Source organism: Aethalodelphis obliquidens, unplaced genomic scaffold (assembly GCF_003676395.1).
Source record: "Aethalodelphis obliquidens isolate GAN/ISIS:26980383/991018 unplaced genomic scaffold, ASM367639v1 scaffold14, whole genome shotgun sequence".
NCBI classification, from domain to species: Eukaryota; Metazoa; Chordata; class Mammalia; order Artiodactyla; family Delphinidae; genus Aethalodelphis; species Aethalodelphis obliquidens.
Window position 1 is genome coordinate 29,083,749 of NW_020837958.1, and position 18,116 is coordinate 29,101,864.

Genomic DNA, 18,116 nt, shown 5'->3' on the forward strand with positions numbered 1-18,116 from the left:
TGGCTGAGTTAGGATTTTTTTTTTAAACATCTTTATTGAGGTATAATTGCTTTACAATGGTGTGTTAGTTTCTGCTGTATAACAAAGTGAATCAGCTATACATATACATATATACCCATATCTCCTTCCTCTTGCTTCTCCATCCCACCCTCCCTATCCCACCCCTCTAGGTGGTCAAAAAGCACTGAGCTGATCTCCCTGTGCTATGCAGCTGCTTCCCATTAGCTATCTATTTTACATTTGGTAGTGTATATATGTCCATGCCACTCTCTCACTTCATCCCAGCTTACCCTTCCCCCTCCCCGTATCCTCAAGTCCATTCTCTATGTCTGTGTCTTTATTCCTGTCCTGCCTCTAGGTTCTTCAGAACAATTTTTTCTTTTTTTAGATTCCATATATATGTGTTAGCATACAGTATTTGTTTTTCTCTTTTTGACTTACTTCACTCTGTATGACAGACTCTAGGTCCATCCACCTCACTACAAATAACTCAATTTCGTTTCTTTTTATGGCTGAGTAATATTCCATTGTATATATATGTGCCACATCTTCCTTATCCATTCATCTGCCGATGGACACTTAGGTTGCTTCCAGGTCCTGGCTATTGTAAATAGTGATGCAATGAACATTGTGGTACATGAGTCCCATTGAATTATGGTTTTCCCAGGGTATATGCCCAGTAGTGGGTTTGCTGGGTTGTATGGTAGTTCTATTTTTAGTTTTTTAAGGAACCTCCATACTGTTCTCCATAGTGGCTGTATCAATTTACATTCCCACGAACAGTGCAAGAGGGTTCCCTTTTCTCCACACCCTCTCCAGCATTTATTCTTTGCAGATTTTTTGGTGATGGCCATTCTGACTGGTATGAGGTAGTTTTGATTTGCATTTCTCTAATGATTAATGATGTTGAGCATTCTTTCATGTGTTTGTTAGCAATCTGTATATCTTTTTTGGAGAAATGTCTATTTAGGTCTTCTGCCCATTTTCTGATTGGGTTGTTTGTCTTTTTTGATATTGAGCTGCATGAACTGCTTGTATATTTTGGAGATTAATCCTTTGTTAGTTGCTTCGTTTGCAAATATTTTCTGCCATTCTGAGGGTTGTCTTTTCACCTTGCTTATGGTTTCCTTTGCTGTGCAAAAGCTTTTAAATTTCATTAGGTCCCATTTGTTTATTTTCGTTTTTATTTCCATTTCTCTAGGAGGCGGCTCAAAAAGTATCTTGCTGTGATTTATGTCAAAGAGTGTTCTTCCTATGTTTTCCTCTAAGAGTTTTATAGTGTCTGGCCTTACATTTAGGTCTTTAATCCATTTTGCCCAGCCTCATCATTTTTAAATAGACAATAAGACATAGGTAGTTATCATATTGATAGTTGTTTCTGGGGGCTTAATTACTACCCTTTTTTCCTAGTGGATCCCAACTACCTTACTTTTTCCCTAAAAGCTTTATATCTTATTTTCTGTTTTTACTGAAGCTACTCTTATACCTTTGAATGATTTTAGAATCCCCCTTTCTTATCCCCCAGTTTCTGTCATGAACTGGGGGCAGGTTTCCCAGAAGCTGGATTAAACAGCATTTCAAAAGATTATTTTTGCCATACTCCAAGCACTCCTCTTCCCTACCAACTCTGAGCTAGTGTCAAACAACAGGTTTCTGATACCTTGACTCTCCTATTTTCAAGGCTATTCCTATTTTTGTTATAAGGTAGGGAGGTTTTTACTTTGCCTCCTTTGCTTTAGTTACTCAATTCTTTTTTTAAAAAAATATTTATTTATTTATTTTGTCTGCGTCGGTTGTTAGTTGCAGCACATGGGATATTTTCTTGTGGTGCATGGGCTCTTTGTTGCGGTATGCGGGCTTCTCTCTATTTGCCGCACGCGGGCTCCAGAGTGCACAGGCTCAGAGTAGTTGTGGCATGTGGGCTCTGTGGTTTCGGCATGCGGGCTTAGTTGCCCTGCGGCATGTGGGATCTTAGTTCCCCGAACAGGGATTGAACCCGCGTCCCCTGCGTTGGAAGGCAGATTCTTAACCACTGGACCACCAGGGAAGTCCCTAGTTACTTAATTCTGAGGTTTGTCCACCATCTCAAAGTGCTTTAATTATTCCTCATTTGGATGACACTTATGCAACATGGGTTCCTGGTGATCTGACTGATACCTGGATCCTGTGATGTGCATATAACTTAAGCGTCCATCATAGCCTTCAGTTCATTTAAAGCATACTAGGTGCTTTGCTGATTACATATTAAAAATACACAGTTATGGGCTTCCCTGGTGGCGCAGTGGTTGAGAGTCCGCCTGCCAATGCAGGGGACATGGGTTCATGCCCCGGTCCGGGAGGATCCCACATGCCGCGGAGTGGTTAGGCCCGTGAGCCATGGCTGCTCAGCCTGCGTGTCCAGAGCCTGTGCTCCGCAACAGGAGAGGCCACAACAGTGAGAGGCCCACGTACCGCAAAAACAAACAAACAAACAAGAAATACACAGTTATTTTTATATTATTTGAGAGCTCTGGTAGTTCTCAAATGGGGAAGAAAAGGAAACAACTGCAAAACAGGAGAGCATTAGGATAATAGACTTGATGCTAGAGTAAGTAGTCACCTCTTAAGCAAAACTCTACAAAATCATTTGAGACTCTGCATAGAAACTTGCTCTGCAAGAATTTGTTCAATTACGCTTCTCAACTTCTGCATAATCACACCCCTCTTTCCCCAGTGCCTCAATTTGTCAAAGAAAACACCCTTTTGATTCAGTGGAAATATTTTCCCTGGGGTTATTTAGAGGAAACTTAATTTAGAGGAAAGGATGTTACCTCGTAGAAGGCCTGTGTTCATCTCTGCCACTAATCTCCTGACTTAAGTTTCTTCATCTCAAAAATGAAAGATTCAAAGCATGCAGCAGCAGTCACAGCCGGGCCCCTCTGCTGGGCCAGGGGCCAGCTCTGCCCACCAGTGTACTGCAGCTGCAGCTGTGGCTCTGCCATAATAGGAGGGCAGAGGCAGCCCACATAGGGGACATCCCTTGAATCCCTGGCTCTGATGGCCAGGTGAGATTGCACTTCTGAGCCCCACAGGACATCTCCTACATAAGGTGACTTCTTAAGACTGGGAAAGGTAGCTGATTTACCTGATACATAGGAACAAACATAGGGAATTAGGCAAAATGAGGAGACTGAGGAATATGCTTTAATTGAAAGAATAAGACAAAAACTCAGAAAAAGAACTAAACAAAATGGAGGTAAGCAATCTAGCTGATAAAAAATTCAAAGTGATGGTCATAAAAATGCTTACCAAACTTGGGAGAAGAATGGATGAACACAGTGAGGACTTAGAGATAGGAAATATGAGTATCACACAGAAATTATAAGTGAACTGAAAAATACACTAGAGGGACTCAACAGCAGACTGGATGATGTAGAAGAACAATCAGTAGAAGCTGGAAGACAAAGCAATGGAACTCACTCAGACAGAGCAGAAAAATGAAAAGGGAATTTAAAAAAATGAATATACCTTCAGGGACCTTTGGGACAACATCAAGCAGAATAACTTTTGCTTTATAGGGATCTCAGATGGAGAAGAGAGAAAGGGCCAGAAAAATTATTTGAAGAAATAGTGGCTGAGAACTTCACTAGTCTGGGAAGCTATGAGAGGAAACAGGCATCCAGGTATGAACTCAAAGAGACATAAATCAAGACACATTATAATTAAAATGGTTACAGTTAAAAATAAAGAGAACCCAAAAACAGCAAGGGATAACAACTTGCTATGTACAAGGGAAACCCCATAAGGCTATCAGCAGATTCTTCAGCAAAAACTTTACAGGCTAAAGGGGAGTGGAATGACATATTCAAAGTGCTGAAAGGAAAAACTTCCAATCTAGAATTCTCTACTCAGCAAGGTTATCATTCAGAATTAAAGGAGATATTGAGTTTCCCAGATAAGCAAAAGCTTAAGGAGTTCATCACCACTAAACTGGCACCATAAGAAATGTTAAAGGGACTTCTTTAATCTGAAAAAAAATGACACTAATTAATAATAAGAAAACATACAATGCAAGTGGTCAAAATGTACAAACCTACAGTTATAAGATAAATAAGTACTAGGGATGTAATGTACAACATGATTAATACAATTAACACTTGCTTTATTATGTATGAAGGTTGTTAAGAAAGTAAATCCTATGAATTCTCATCACAAGGAAAAATTGTTTTCTTTTTATTTTGTATCTATATGAGATGATGAATGTTCACTAAACTTACTGTGGTAATCATTTCATGATGTATGTAAGTCAAATCATTATGCTGTGCACAAACTTATACAGTGCTGTATGTCAATTATATTGCAATAAAACTGGAAGAAAAAAGAAAACATAAAAATAAAAATCTCACTGGAAAAAGTAAGTATATAATATTAATAAAGTAATAAAATCTCACTGGAAAAAGTAAATATTTTATATAAATAAAAGTAATAAATAAAAGTAAATATACAATAAAAGTAAATATATAATAAAAGTAAATATAGGGCTTCCCTGGTGGCGCAGTGGTTGAGAGTCCGCCTGCCGATGCAGTGGACATGGGTTCGTGCCCCGGTCCGGGAAGATCCCACATGCCGTGGAGCGGCTGGGCCCATGAGCCATGGCCACTGAGCCTGTGCGTCCGGAGCCTGTGCTCCGCAACGGGAGAGGCCACAACAGTGAGAGGCCCACGTACTGCAAAAAAAAAAAAAAAAAGTAAATATATAATATATATAAATAAATAATCAATATATATAATTGATCAATCATTTATAAAGCAAACATGAAGGTTAAAAGACAAAAGTGGTAAAATTAAGTAAAATTGCAATATTTAGTCAAGGGATGCATAAAATAAAAAGATATAAAATGTGTCATCAAATGTATAAAATGTGGGTGAGGGAGAGTAAAAAGATAAAGCTTTGGAATGTGTTCAAATTTAAGTTGTTACCAATTTAAAACTGTTACCAATTTAAGACTGCTATATACATAGGATTTTATGTGTGAACTTCACAGTAACCACAAGTAACTCCACAAAAGATAATGAGAAAGGAATCTGAACATAACACTAAAGAAAATCACCAAACATAAGGGAAGAAAGAAAGAGAAGAAGAAAGAAACAGAGAGGAACTACAAAAACACTCAGAAAACAATTAACAAAATGGCAATAAATACATATCTATCAATAATTACTTTAATTGTAAATGTAAATTCACCAATCAAAACACATAGAGTAGTTGAGTGGATAAAAAAACAAAACTCGACTACATGCTGCCTACAAGAGAATAACTTCAGATGTAAGGATACACAGACTGAAAGTAAAGGGATAGAAAAAGATATTTCATGCAAATGGAAATGAAAAGAAAGCTGGAGTAGCAATACTCAGACAAAATAGACTTTAGAACAAATATGCTAATAAAAGACAAAGAAGGTCATTATATAATGATAAAGGAGTTAATCCAGCAATAATATGTAACATCTATAAATGTATATGCACCCAACATAGGATCACTGAGATGTATAAAGCAAATATTAACAGACCTAAAGGGAGAAATTGAAAGCAATACAATAATAGTAGGGGAAGTTAATACCCCACTTACATCAATGGATAGACCATCCAGATAGAAAATCAATCAGGAAATACCAGGCTTTTATGGCACATTAGACCAGCTCGACTTAGTAGATATATAGTTGACCCTTGAACAACACAGGTTTGAATTGTGCAGGTCCACTTATATGTGGATTTTTCCCAAGAAATATACAGAAATATACATGTAGAATATCGTGTGCAAGACTTGTATTGAAGTGGATAGCCTCTCCGTTCATAGGCATAAGGTGAGTGATATTTAATATAAAATTGATAAGGTGTTAGTTTTCTTAATGTTCATAACTTTGCTTTCAAAGAATTACATTACCGAAATATATGCCCCTCATAATTGGAGAAACTGTGTATCAGCCTATCATCACAGATATGCACTCTCCCCACTTTTATTGGAAGTATTGGAAGCCTTAGCCTCAGCAATTAGGCAAGTAAAGAAATAAAAGGCATCAAAATTAGAAAGAAAGAAGTTAAACAGTTACTATTTGCAGATGACATGATACTATATATAGAAAACCCTAAAGACACCACCAAAAAACCCTTAGAACTATAAAATGAATCAGTAAAAGCATAGGATACAAAATCAGTATACAGAAATGTATGGCATTTCTATACACTAATAATGAATCATCAGAGAAATTAAGAAAACAGTCTCATTTACAATCGCATCAAAAAGACTAAAATACCTAGGAATAAATTTAACCAAGGAGGTGAAAGACCTGTGCACTGAAAACTGTAAGACACTGATGAAAGAACTTGAAGAAGACACAAATAAGTGGGAAGATATTTTGTGCTCATGGATTAGAAGAATTAATACAGGCAAACCTTCCTTGTTTTGTTGTGCTTTGCTTTATTGTGCTTAACAGGTATTGCATTTTTTTACAAATTGAAGGTTTCTGGCAATCCTAGATCAAGCAAGTCTATTAGCACCATTTTTTCCAACTGCATTTGCTCATTTTGTGTTTCTGTGTCACATTTTGGTAATTCTCACAGTATTTCAAAATATTATTATTATATTTGTTATGGTGATCTGTGATCTTTCTTTTTTTTTTTTTTTTTGCGGTATGCGGGCCTATCACTGTTGTGCGCCCCCCCACCCCCGCGTTGTGGAGCACAGGCTCTGGACACGCAGGCCCAGCGGCCATGGCTCACGGGCCCAGCCACTCTGCGGCACGTGGGATCTTCCCGGACCGAGGCACGAACCCGCGTCTCCTGCATTGGCAGGTGGACTCCCAACCACTGCACCACCAGGGAAGCCCCGGGAAGCCCCAATCAGTGATCTTTGATGTTACTATTAGAATTGTTTTGGGACACCACAAATTGTGCCCATATAAAAGGGTGAACTTAATAATGTTGTGTGTGTTCTGACTGCTCCACTCACTGGCCATCCCCCCATCTCTCTCCCTCTCCTAGGGCTTCCCTATTCCCTGAGACACAGCAATACTGAAATCAGGCAGTTAATAACCCTACAGTGTCCTCTACATGGGAAGAATTGCATGTCTCTCACTTTAAATCAAAAGGTAGAAATTATTAAGCTTAGTGAGGAAGGCATGTTGAAAGGCAAGATAGGCTGAAAGGTAGGCCTCTTGTACCAAACAGTTAGCCAGGTTGTGAATGTGAAGGAAAAGTACTTGAAGGAAATTTAAAGTGCTACTCCAGTGAGCACACAAATGATAAGAAAGCAAAACAGTCTTATTGCTGATATAGAGAAACTTTTAGTGGTCTGGATAGACTATCAAACCAGTCACAAAATTCCCTTAAGGTAAAGTCTAAAATTCCCTTAAGCTAAAGCAAGGCCCTACTTCTCTTTAATTCTATGAAGACTGAGAGAAGTGAGGAAGCTGCAGAAGAAAATTTGAAGTTAGCAGAGGTTGGTTCATGAGGTTTAAGAAGCCATCTTCATAACATAAAAGTGCAAGGTGAAGCAGCAAGTGCTGGTGTAGAAGCTGAGCAAGTTATCCAGACTATGTAGCTAAGATAAATTTTAAAGGTAGCTACACTAAACAACAGATTTTCAATGTAGGTAAAACAGCCTTATATTGGAAGAAGATGCCATCTAGATCTTTCATAGCTAAAGAGGAGAAGTCTATGAATGCCTGACTTCAAAGCTCCAAAGACAGAGCTAATGCAGCTGGTGAATTGAAGTTGAAGCCAATGCTCATTTACCATTCTGAAAATCCTAGGGCCCTTAAGGATTATGCTAAATCTATTCTGCCTGTGCTCTATAAATGGAAGAACAAAGCCTGGATGACAGCACGCCTGTTTACAGCATGGTTTACTGAATACTTTAAGCCCATTGTTGAGACCTACTGCTCAGAAAAAAGATTCTTTTCAAAATATTACTGCTCACTGACAATGTACCTAGTCACCCAAGAGCTCTGATGAAGATGTCCAATGAAATTAATGTTGTTTTCATGCCTGCTAACACAGCATTCAATCTGCAGCCCATGGCTCAAGGAGTAATGTCAACTTTCAAGTCATTATTTAAGAAATACATTTTGTAAGACTACAGCTGCCATAGATAGTGATTCCTCTGATGGATCTGGGCAAAGTAAATTGAAAACCTTCTGGAAATGATTTACCATTCTAGATGCCTTTAAGAACATTCATGATTCATGGGAAGAGGTCAAAATATCAACATTAATAGGAGTTTGGAATAAATTGATTCCAATCCTCGTGGGTGACTTTGAGAGGTTCAAGACTTCAGTAGAGGAAGTAACTGCAGATGTGGTAGAAATAGCAAGAGAACTAGAATTAGAAGTGGAGCTTAAAGATATGACTGAATTGCTGCAGTCTCATGGTAAAACCTTAATGAGGAGTTGCTACTTATGGGTGAACAAAGAAAATGGTTTCTTGAGATGGAATCTACTCCTGGTGAAGATCCTGTGAAGCTTGTTAAAATGACAACAGAGGCTTTAGAATATTACATGAAATTAGTTGATAAAGTAGCAATAGGCTTTGAGAGGATTGACTCCAATTTTGCAAAAAGTTCTATTGTGGGTGAAATGTTATCAAACAACATTGCATGCTACAGAGAAATCCTTCATGAAAGAAAGAGTCAATTGATGTGGCAAACTTAATTGTTTCCTTATTTTAAGAAATCACTACAGCTACCCAAACCTTCATCAATCACCACCCTGATCAGTCAGCAGCCATCAACATTGAGGCAAGACTCTCCACCAGCAAAAAGGTTATGAATTGCTGAAGGCTAGATGATGGTTAACGTTTTTCAGCAATAAAGTATTTTTAATTGAGATATGTACTTTTTTTAGACAGAATGCTATTGCACACTTAATAGACTACAGTGTAGTGTAAACAACTTTTAAATGCATTGGGGGAACTTCCCTGGCAGTCCAGTGGTTAAGACTTTGCCTTCCAATGCAGGCCATGTGGGTTCGATCCCTAGTCAGGGAGCTACGATCCCACAAGCCTTACAGCCAAAAACCCAAAACATAAAACAGAAGCAATATTGTAACAAATTCAATAAAGACTTTAAAAATGGTCCACATCAAAAATAAATAAATAAATGCATAGGGAAAAATTTGTGTGACTTGCCTTATGGTGATTTTCACTTTATTACAGTGGTCTGGAACTAAACCCACACTATCTCCAAAGTATGGCTTTATCGTTAAAACCCAAAGCAATATACAGATTCAGTGCAATCCCCATCAAAATTCCATTGGCATATTTCACAGAACTAGATCAAACAATTCTAAAATTTGTATGGAACCACAAAAGATCCCAAATAGCCAAACAATCTTGAGAAAGAAGAACAAAGCTGGAGGTATTAACTCCCTGATTTCAAATTACACTGCAAAGCTACAGTAGTCAAAACAGTATTGTACTGGCACAAAAACAGATACACAAATCAATGGAGCAGAACTGAGAAACCAGAAATAAATCTACACATATATGTACTATTTTATGACAAAAGAGCAAAGAACATACAATGGATAAAGGATTGTCTTTTCAATAAATGGGGTTGGAAAAGCTGGACAGCTACATGCAAAAGAATGAAACTAGGCCACTGTCTTACACCATACACAAAAATTAACGAAAAATACATTAAAGCCTTGAATGTAAGACCTGAAACCATAAAATTCCTAGAAGAAAACATAGGTGATAATCTCATTGACATCAGTCTTAGTGATTTTTTTGTGGTTCTGACTTCAAAGGCAAGGGAAACAAAAGCACAAATAAAAAAATGGAACTACATCAAATTAAAAAGCTTCTGAAGAGTGAAGGAAAACATCATCAAAATGAAAAAGCAACCTACTGAATGGGAGAAGATATTTGCAAATCATACAGCTGATAAGGGGTTAATATCCAAAGTATATAAAGAACTCATACAAACAACCTGATCAAAAAATGGGCAGAGGATCTGAATAAGCATTTTTCTAAAGAAGACATGCAGATGGCCAACAGGGACATGAAAATATGTTCAGCAGGGCTTCCCTGGTGGCGCAGTGGTTGAGAGTCCGCCTGCCGATGCAGGGGACGCGGGTTAGTGCCCCGGTCCGGGAAGATCCCATGTGCCGCGGAGTGGCTAGGCCCGTGAGCCATGGCCGCTGAGCCTGCATGTCCGGAGCCTGTGCTCCGGAACGGGAGAGGCCACAACAGTAAGAGGCCCGCGTACTGGAAAATAAAAAAAAAAAAAATGTTCAACATCACTAATTATTTTAAAAAAATGTTATTGGAGTATAGTTGATTTACAATGTTGTGTTACTTTCTGCTGTACAGCAAAGTGAATCATTTATACATATACATATATCCAGTCTTTCTTAGATTCTTTTCACGTATAGGTCATTACAGAGTATTGAGTAGAGTTCCCTGTGCTATACAGTAGGTCCTTTAATTATCTGTTTTAGATAGAGTAGTGTGTATATGTCAATTCCAATCTCCCAATTTATCCCTCCCTCCCCTTCCCCCTGATAACTATAAGATTGTTTTCTACCTGTGTAACTCTATTTCTGTTTTGTAAATAAGTTCATTTGTACCATTTTAAAAGATTCCACATATAAGCAATATCATACGATATTTGTCCTCTGTCTGAGTTACTTCACTCAGTATGACAATCTCTAGGTCCATCCATGTTGCTGCAAATGGCATTATTTCGTTCTTTTTTATGACTGAGTAATATTCCATTGTATATATGTACCACATCTTGTTTATTCATTCCTCTGTCGATGGACATTTAGGTTGCTTCCATGTCTTGGCTATTGTAAATACTGCTGCAATGAACATTGGGGTATATGTATCTTTTCGAATTATGGTTTTCTCCGGATATATGCCCAGGAGTGGGATTGCTGAATCATATGGTAGCTCTATTTTTAGTTTTTTGAGGAACTTCCATACTGTTTTCCATAGTGGCTGTACCAGTTTACATTCCCACCAACAGTGTAGAAGGGTTCTCTTTTCTCCATACCCTCTCCAGCATTTACTGTTTGTAGTTTTTTTGATGATGGCCATTCTGACTGGTGTGAGGTGATGTATCATTATAGTTCTGATTTGCATTTCTCTAATAATTAGTGATGCTGAGCATCTTTTCATGTGCTTTTTGGCCATCTGTATGTCTTTGGAGAAATGTCTATTTAGGTCTTCTGCCTATTTTTTGATTGGATTTTTTGTTTTGATGGTACTAAGCCTCATGAGCTGTTTGTAAATTTTGGAGACTAATCCCTTGTTGGTCACATCATTTGCAAATATTTTCTCCCATTCTGTGGGTTGTCTTTTCAATATCACTGATTATTAAGGAAATGCAGATCAAAACCACAGTGAGATACCACTCATTGTGATATGAGATACCACTTTATACCTCGTAGAACGGCTATGATTAAAAAGATAATAAATAACTCATGTTGGAGAGGATATGGAGAAAAGGGATCCATTGTACACTCTTAGTGGGACTATAAATTTCTGCAGCCACTATGCAAAACAGTATGGAGATTTCTCAAGAATTTAAGAATAGAGCTATTATATGACCCAGCTATTCCACTTTTGGATATTTTATTCAAAAAACAGAAAACACTAATTTGAGGAGTTATAAACGCCCCTATGTTCATTACAGCATTATTTACAATAGCCAAGATGTGGAAATAATATTATAACCTGTGTCCATCAATGGATGAATGGATAAAGAAGATGTGATACACACACACACACACAAAATGGAATACAGCCATAAAAAAGAATGATATCCTGCCATTTACAACAACATGGAAGGACGTTGAGGGTATTATGCTAAGTGAAATAAGTCAAACAGAGAAAGACAAATACCTATGTTTTCACTCATATGTGGAATCTAAAAAAAAAAAAAAAACAACCAAATAAAAATAAACAAAAAAAAACCTCATAAACACAGAGAACAGATCAGTAGTTACCAGAGGGGAAGCAGGTTGAGGGGGTGGGTAAAATGGGTGAAGCAAGTCAACTGTATAGTGATTGATGGTAACTAGACTTGTGGTGGTTATCACTCTGCAGTCTAAACAAATGTTGAATTATAATGCTATGTACCTGAAACATTAAAAAAGATTGGGTGGTATTTAAAAGAGGGATCAGAGAGAAATTACATTGCACAAAGCTGGATTTTCTGTGAAATTTTGCTGATGTCAACATGAGCATGGATAAACAGGTTTGAAAATATTCTATAATCTATGAAAATGTATAAAGTGGAGTCCTTGGATATGAGTTTTTAATGTTAATGATAATAAGAAAAAATATAACTAGCTATTAAATGAGAAGAAAGAGGGATTTTGATCTAGATTAAAAGAGACTTAAGAGTATAACCAAATATAAACCATGAACTTTGATTGGATTCAGTTTTGAAAAAAAATATTTAGGGACAACTGTGGAAAGTTTAATATGGGTTGTATATTAGATGCCTTAAAAGAATTATTATTCATTTTCTTAGGTATGATAATCATATTGTGGTTATGTGGGAGAATATCCTTATTTTCTGCAGATACATGCTAAGGTATTTAGGGGTAAGATGGCATGTGATGTCAATAATGTGCTCTAAAATGTTTGAGCAATATAATTAGATAGATAGATACATACATATATACATAGAGCAATATGACAAAATGTTAATAATTGTCAATCAGCCTAGCTGATCATTATAATAGTATTCGTTGTATTATTCTTTCTAGTTTTCTGAATGTTTAAAACTTTTTTCCTATTAAATTTAAAATGCCCATGTGGTAAAAAATGAAAGATTTGACCTATAATCATCAAGCCTCTTGCTAGTTCTTACTTTCTTGGTTTCAAAGTTAAAATTGTTTTAGCAAATTCAGTCTAGCCTGGTAGTGTTGTTTAGGTTGAACATCATATGGTAGTTTGAATAATAATGAATTTCCAGATGAAAGTAACTGGCTGGAGTTGGTAGGCACATGAATCAGCTAATAGCTGAACCTTGATAGAATGTTACTTCATGTGTTGGGGAATTCACTTATTAGGCCTGCCTGTCTTAAAGCTCTTCTTACTGTTCCATTACCAAAAAGTTATAAGGTATTCTTATCTCTGTGGCTATCTGTCCCATGGTATTAGATCTTTAAAGTATAATATCTCTAAGGCTGTGATAGTGTGCCTTAATTCTTTGTTGTTTAAACAATATTGAGTACATTCAGTTCAGGGCACTACTCTTTGAGAGGGAGAAACAAATTGGAACATACTCAGGGGATAATGAGCAGGATGGCTGAACCATGTCTTTCCTATGAGAAAGAAATCAAGGAAACAGAGATGTTTTGCCTAGAAAAAGAGAAGATACAAGGGTAATATAGTAGCAGTGTGTGTGTACTGAAAGTGCTGCACTTTTGAATATTCCCATGGAATGAAAGGAACTATACGTTGAAAGAATAGGATTCATATTCCTATAAATAAGAATGTTTGACAACCCTTCAAAGATGGAATGGACTGCTTTGGGAGGTGCTAAATCTTCTATTCGTGTTAGTTCAAGGAGAGAACAAAAAGTCACTTGTCATGGGTATTGTAATGGCCACCATCACTACCACCACCACTACCACCACCATTTAATGATCACTTTTTATTCTAAGTATTTTATTTTTATTAATTCATTAAATTTTCATAACAACCTTATGATAGGTTCTATACTGCTATTATTATCAATACCATTTTATAGATGAGGAAATTAAGGCACAGAGAGGTTAACTAACTCTGGGGCTATATGAGGGGTGGATGGAAAACTGGGATTTAACTAGAAAATCTGGCTCAGAGAGCCTGTACTTTGTTTACTATTACACTACCTTGTCTTGTACAAGGGCATCAACAACTAGATGGGGATGAGCAATTGGATTTTTAAGGACCTTTGAATCTTGAGATTTTGATTCTGTATTCTGATAGTGTATAGATGATGCAAGGCTTTTCTATGTGTTTGTCTTGACAAGTTTGGGGACTTCTAATTTTTTTTTCTATATTTACTCCATATGCTATATTTACATCCATTTATTAAATATCAAGGAATGAGGCTATTTATAAAACTTTTGGTATTGTAATTATTTTCTTTGAATCAAAATAACATTTTAAAAACACTATTTTTTTCTTATAAGATTTTAGGAATCATGACACTAGCAAATATTGGTAACAAATCTATATTCTGACACATCATGCATGAATATATTTATTGTTATTGAATATTATAGTAATAGTGTAGAACGGCAAATTCGCGAATGCTACGTAAATCTCATATTATACCAAATATCAGTTTTAATAAAAGAGAAAAAGAACATACTTTGTTTTACTGTTAGAGCTAATGATAATGTTTGTCAGGAATAATCTGTTGGTAATTGGAACCAAATTCAGTATTTTCATTTATGTAAGCTTCTTTAAACTGATGCTTTTCCATAAAATATGTCACGTTAGAGAAAAACATACTTTTTCCTCTGAGAAAGAACCTATAAATGTTAGCAGTTTAGTTTTGAGCACATTAAAAAAGTTAGATTTCTTTTGTTAGCAAGAAATTATTGGAACCTAGACTAAGTAAAGCTTTTTTTTTTTTTTTGTCATCAGCTACCCAATAACACTGCGGTAGAATACCTCTTATACAGCACAGTTGGCAGGTATTTTGGGTTCATCAAAAAAAAAGTTGTTTAAATTGGGAATCAGAAGAAAGCAGTACATATATAGTAGATATGTAATATAACTCAATATAATGTATTGGATATACATGTATATGTGTAATTTATGTAATATAACTTGAAAACTTATTTGAAACTTAAAATATATATTTATTATTTAATTTATTTTTGGCTGCGTTGGGTCTCAGCTGCAGCACGTGGGATCTTCGTTGAGGCATGCGGTATCTTTCCTTGTGGCACAGGGGCTTCTCTCTCGTTGCGGCGTGCAGGTTGTGGCACGTGGGTTCCAGAGTGCGTGGGCTCTGTAGTTTGCAGCATGCCGGCTCTCTCGTTGAGGTGCGCTAACTCAGTATTTGTGGTGCGCGAGCTTAGTTGCCCTGCGGCATGTGGGATCTTAGTTCCCTGACCAAGGATTGAACCTGGGTCCCCTGCATTGTAAGGCGGATTCTTTACCACTGGACCACCAAGGAAGTCCCTTAAAACATAAATGCAGTACATACCAAGATAGGTGGAGCCATCTGTCTTGGCAGAGAAGACTGACATGGTTGATTTGCCTGTACATGGTGGTTTAAAAAAAACAGAAGCAACTTTTAGTTGGTTTTATTATCGTTTTTAATTTCTTTACAGACACTGCATCCCTTTAATTCCCTCCAGTCAAAGACTACCAGGAACATACCCATAGTTGAGCAAATTGGGTTTATTACGCATTGCAGTAGGGAGAACTCACACCGTAGAGAACCATGGAGTGTCTCAGAAAGAGAATATTCAAAAGAACTTTTTTAGGATTTGGGCTTTGTTTGAGTGATTTGGGGTAGGGTCTGAGGAAACAGAGATTTGCCATAGATTGGGGGCTATCACAAATCAGGGACAAATCTGTGATTGGATATCTCAATAAATCTTATTATAGGGAGGGCAGACTAAAGTAAGGATAAAGCTGTAACTGGAGAGACAGTATAACTAAAATGGAAAACAAAGCAAAACAAAAATGACAACATATAAAGCAATAAGAATGAACACACTTAATTCAGCCTTGCTAATAGGTGGAGGAAAGGGTAAGAGAGGATAATACTCTGTCTCTGCAATTTCATTGGTGGCAGGTAGGGAAGTTGATCATGCCGCTGCTTAGAGAAGCCATTTCCACTCATTTCTCCCACTGCAATGGCTTCCACCTGCACGTGGGTTTCAACTCTATTATGCAGGGCAAGATTGCATTCCTGACCCATGGTCTCTGCCTGTCTTAATTTCTGACATCTTATCTGACTTTTGCAACCCCAGTCTCTCCTCTGCTTGCAGTATGGCTGCCCATTCACATTCCTGGTCAAGGTGCAGGTGGAAACCCAGCTAAATTAGAGCTGTAGTATACTGTAGCTGCTCCTGGACAGAGTGGAGATAATCCATATGGAGTTAGGTTAAGTGAGAATTGATAGTGTCCCTAGATGAAGCTAATTACAAATGTTGAGGTTATTGGAGCTTTGTGAGGGGCCAGATCTTAGTGGAATTAGTTAGGGATGCCTTTAAAAAGAAGGTGATTTTGAGCATTGATATTGAAGAGAGTAATATAGTTCAGTATTTATTATTCCACTTAGATGAATGAGTATAAATAAAAACCTAAAAATGGTGCCAGTGATTATCATGACTCTATTTTCAGAATTGAAAATTGAAACCAAAGATAATTGGACAAAGGACATTTTAATTTAATAATAAGTGTAGGTATCATTTATTGAGTACTCAGGTGATGGGCACTCCCCTAAGTGCTTTATACATTATTCATTTCTCACAGCAACTATTTGAGCATATAATTATAACTCCATCCTATAAAAAGGCATAGTCTAACTCCCATCTCCTTGACTATGGGTCAGCCTTGGTGACTTACTATTGAATAGATTGCATTGACAGTTATAGGGCATGACTTCCCAGACTAGGTTAGAAAAAGTGATATAACTTTCTTCTGGCTCTTTTGGGGGCATACACCTTTGGAGGCCTGAACTACCATGTAAGAAGTCCAGCTAGTCTGAAGCAATGTGCTGGAGAGAAAAGATCATGTAGAGAGACCACATCGAGGAAGATGTCCAAGGAACCCCAGGTTTCAACCCCATGCTCTTAAAGTGTTCACATCTGTGAAAAAAGAAGCCTTTGAGATGACTCCAACCTTAGCCACTGACTTAAGGGCAAGCTCATGAGGAACCTTGAGACAGAACCACCCAGCCCGGATGCTCCTGAATTCCTGACCCACGGAAACCACTAAAGATAATAAATCATTATTGTCGTTTTAAGCACAAAGTTTTAGGGTGATTTTTATACAGTAGATAACTAATGTAATGTATCTTGGTAATTGTTGGATTAGGGTTAATAACAGTGGAATTCCTGTCTCAAAAGTAGGTAAAGCTCCTCTCTGGAAATGTAAGGTAAGAAAAGATTTAGAAGGTACGTGTTATTGAAATTATGGCATCTTTTACTGTTGAAAGTGATTTTAGTATAGCCCTATGGAATGGAAAAAACACTGGATTGGGTGTCAGAAGACCTACATTCAGAGTTTAGCTCTGCCAGTTTTACCTGTGTGACATGGGGAAAACCATATAACCTTCTGAATGTTACTTTTCTTCACGCTAAAACAAACTTCGGTATTCAGTTCTTGGCAACACATTTTTAGAACAACATCTAGAGACTGGAGTGTATCAGAGGAGAATGACGAAGGGTCTGGAAACCATGTCAAATGGTAAATAGGTGTTGAAACTGAAGGAGTTTCACCTAGAAAAGGACTGTTAACCTAATCCCTCCCTTAAGATACTTCGAACAACTTTAACATGGAATAGGAAATAAATTGATTTTGTGTGTCTTTTGAGGGCAAACAGGAAACTATGGGTGATAATGATAAGGATCTAGATTTTAGCTGATCAAGGATTCCCTTTTAAATAATTAGAGTTATCAGAAAATATTATTTGTGAGTCCTCAGATGCAGATATACCAAGGAAAGAAAGCTTGGTTACTTTTTCTGATTTCAATATAGGGAAACTATAATATACTAACTCTCTAGATATGTTCAATAAGGCCAAACTCTATTCTCTTAAATTATTTTTATTGTGTTGGCCAAAAGGTTCGTTCGCTTTTTTCCATAAGATGATTCTAGTAGCACTTAGTTGTCTTTACCTTCATTCAAAACAATTTTGTTAGATTGTATGTGACAGCTGTCATATCAGCGTGCATTAAAAAAAAGACATCAAAATTGGTGAATTTTTGTGTAGCCATTTTAATATTAAAGATGGAAGAAAAATGCAACATTTTCGGCATATTATGTTTTATTATTTAAAGAAAGGTAAAAACGGAGCTGAAATGCAAAAAAGATTTGTGCAGTGTATGGAGAAGGTGCTGTGACTGATAGAACGTCTCAAAAGTGGTTTGCGAAGTTTCATGCTGGAGA

The 18,116-nt window shown here is 37.0% G+C and overlaps 1 protein-coding gene across 1 annotated transcript in view; it reads left to right on the top strand.

The window, feature by feature from the left end:
* SOX6 (SRY-box transcription factor 6) overlaps positions 1-18,116 on the top strand; it is a 620,818-nt gene that overhangs the window by 244,147 nt on the left and 358,555 nt on the right. The window lies entirely within an intron of this gene.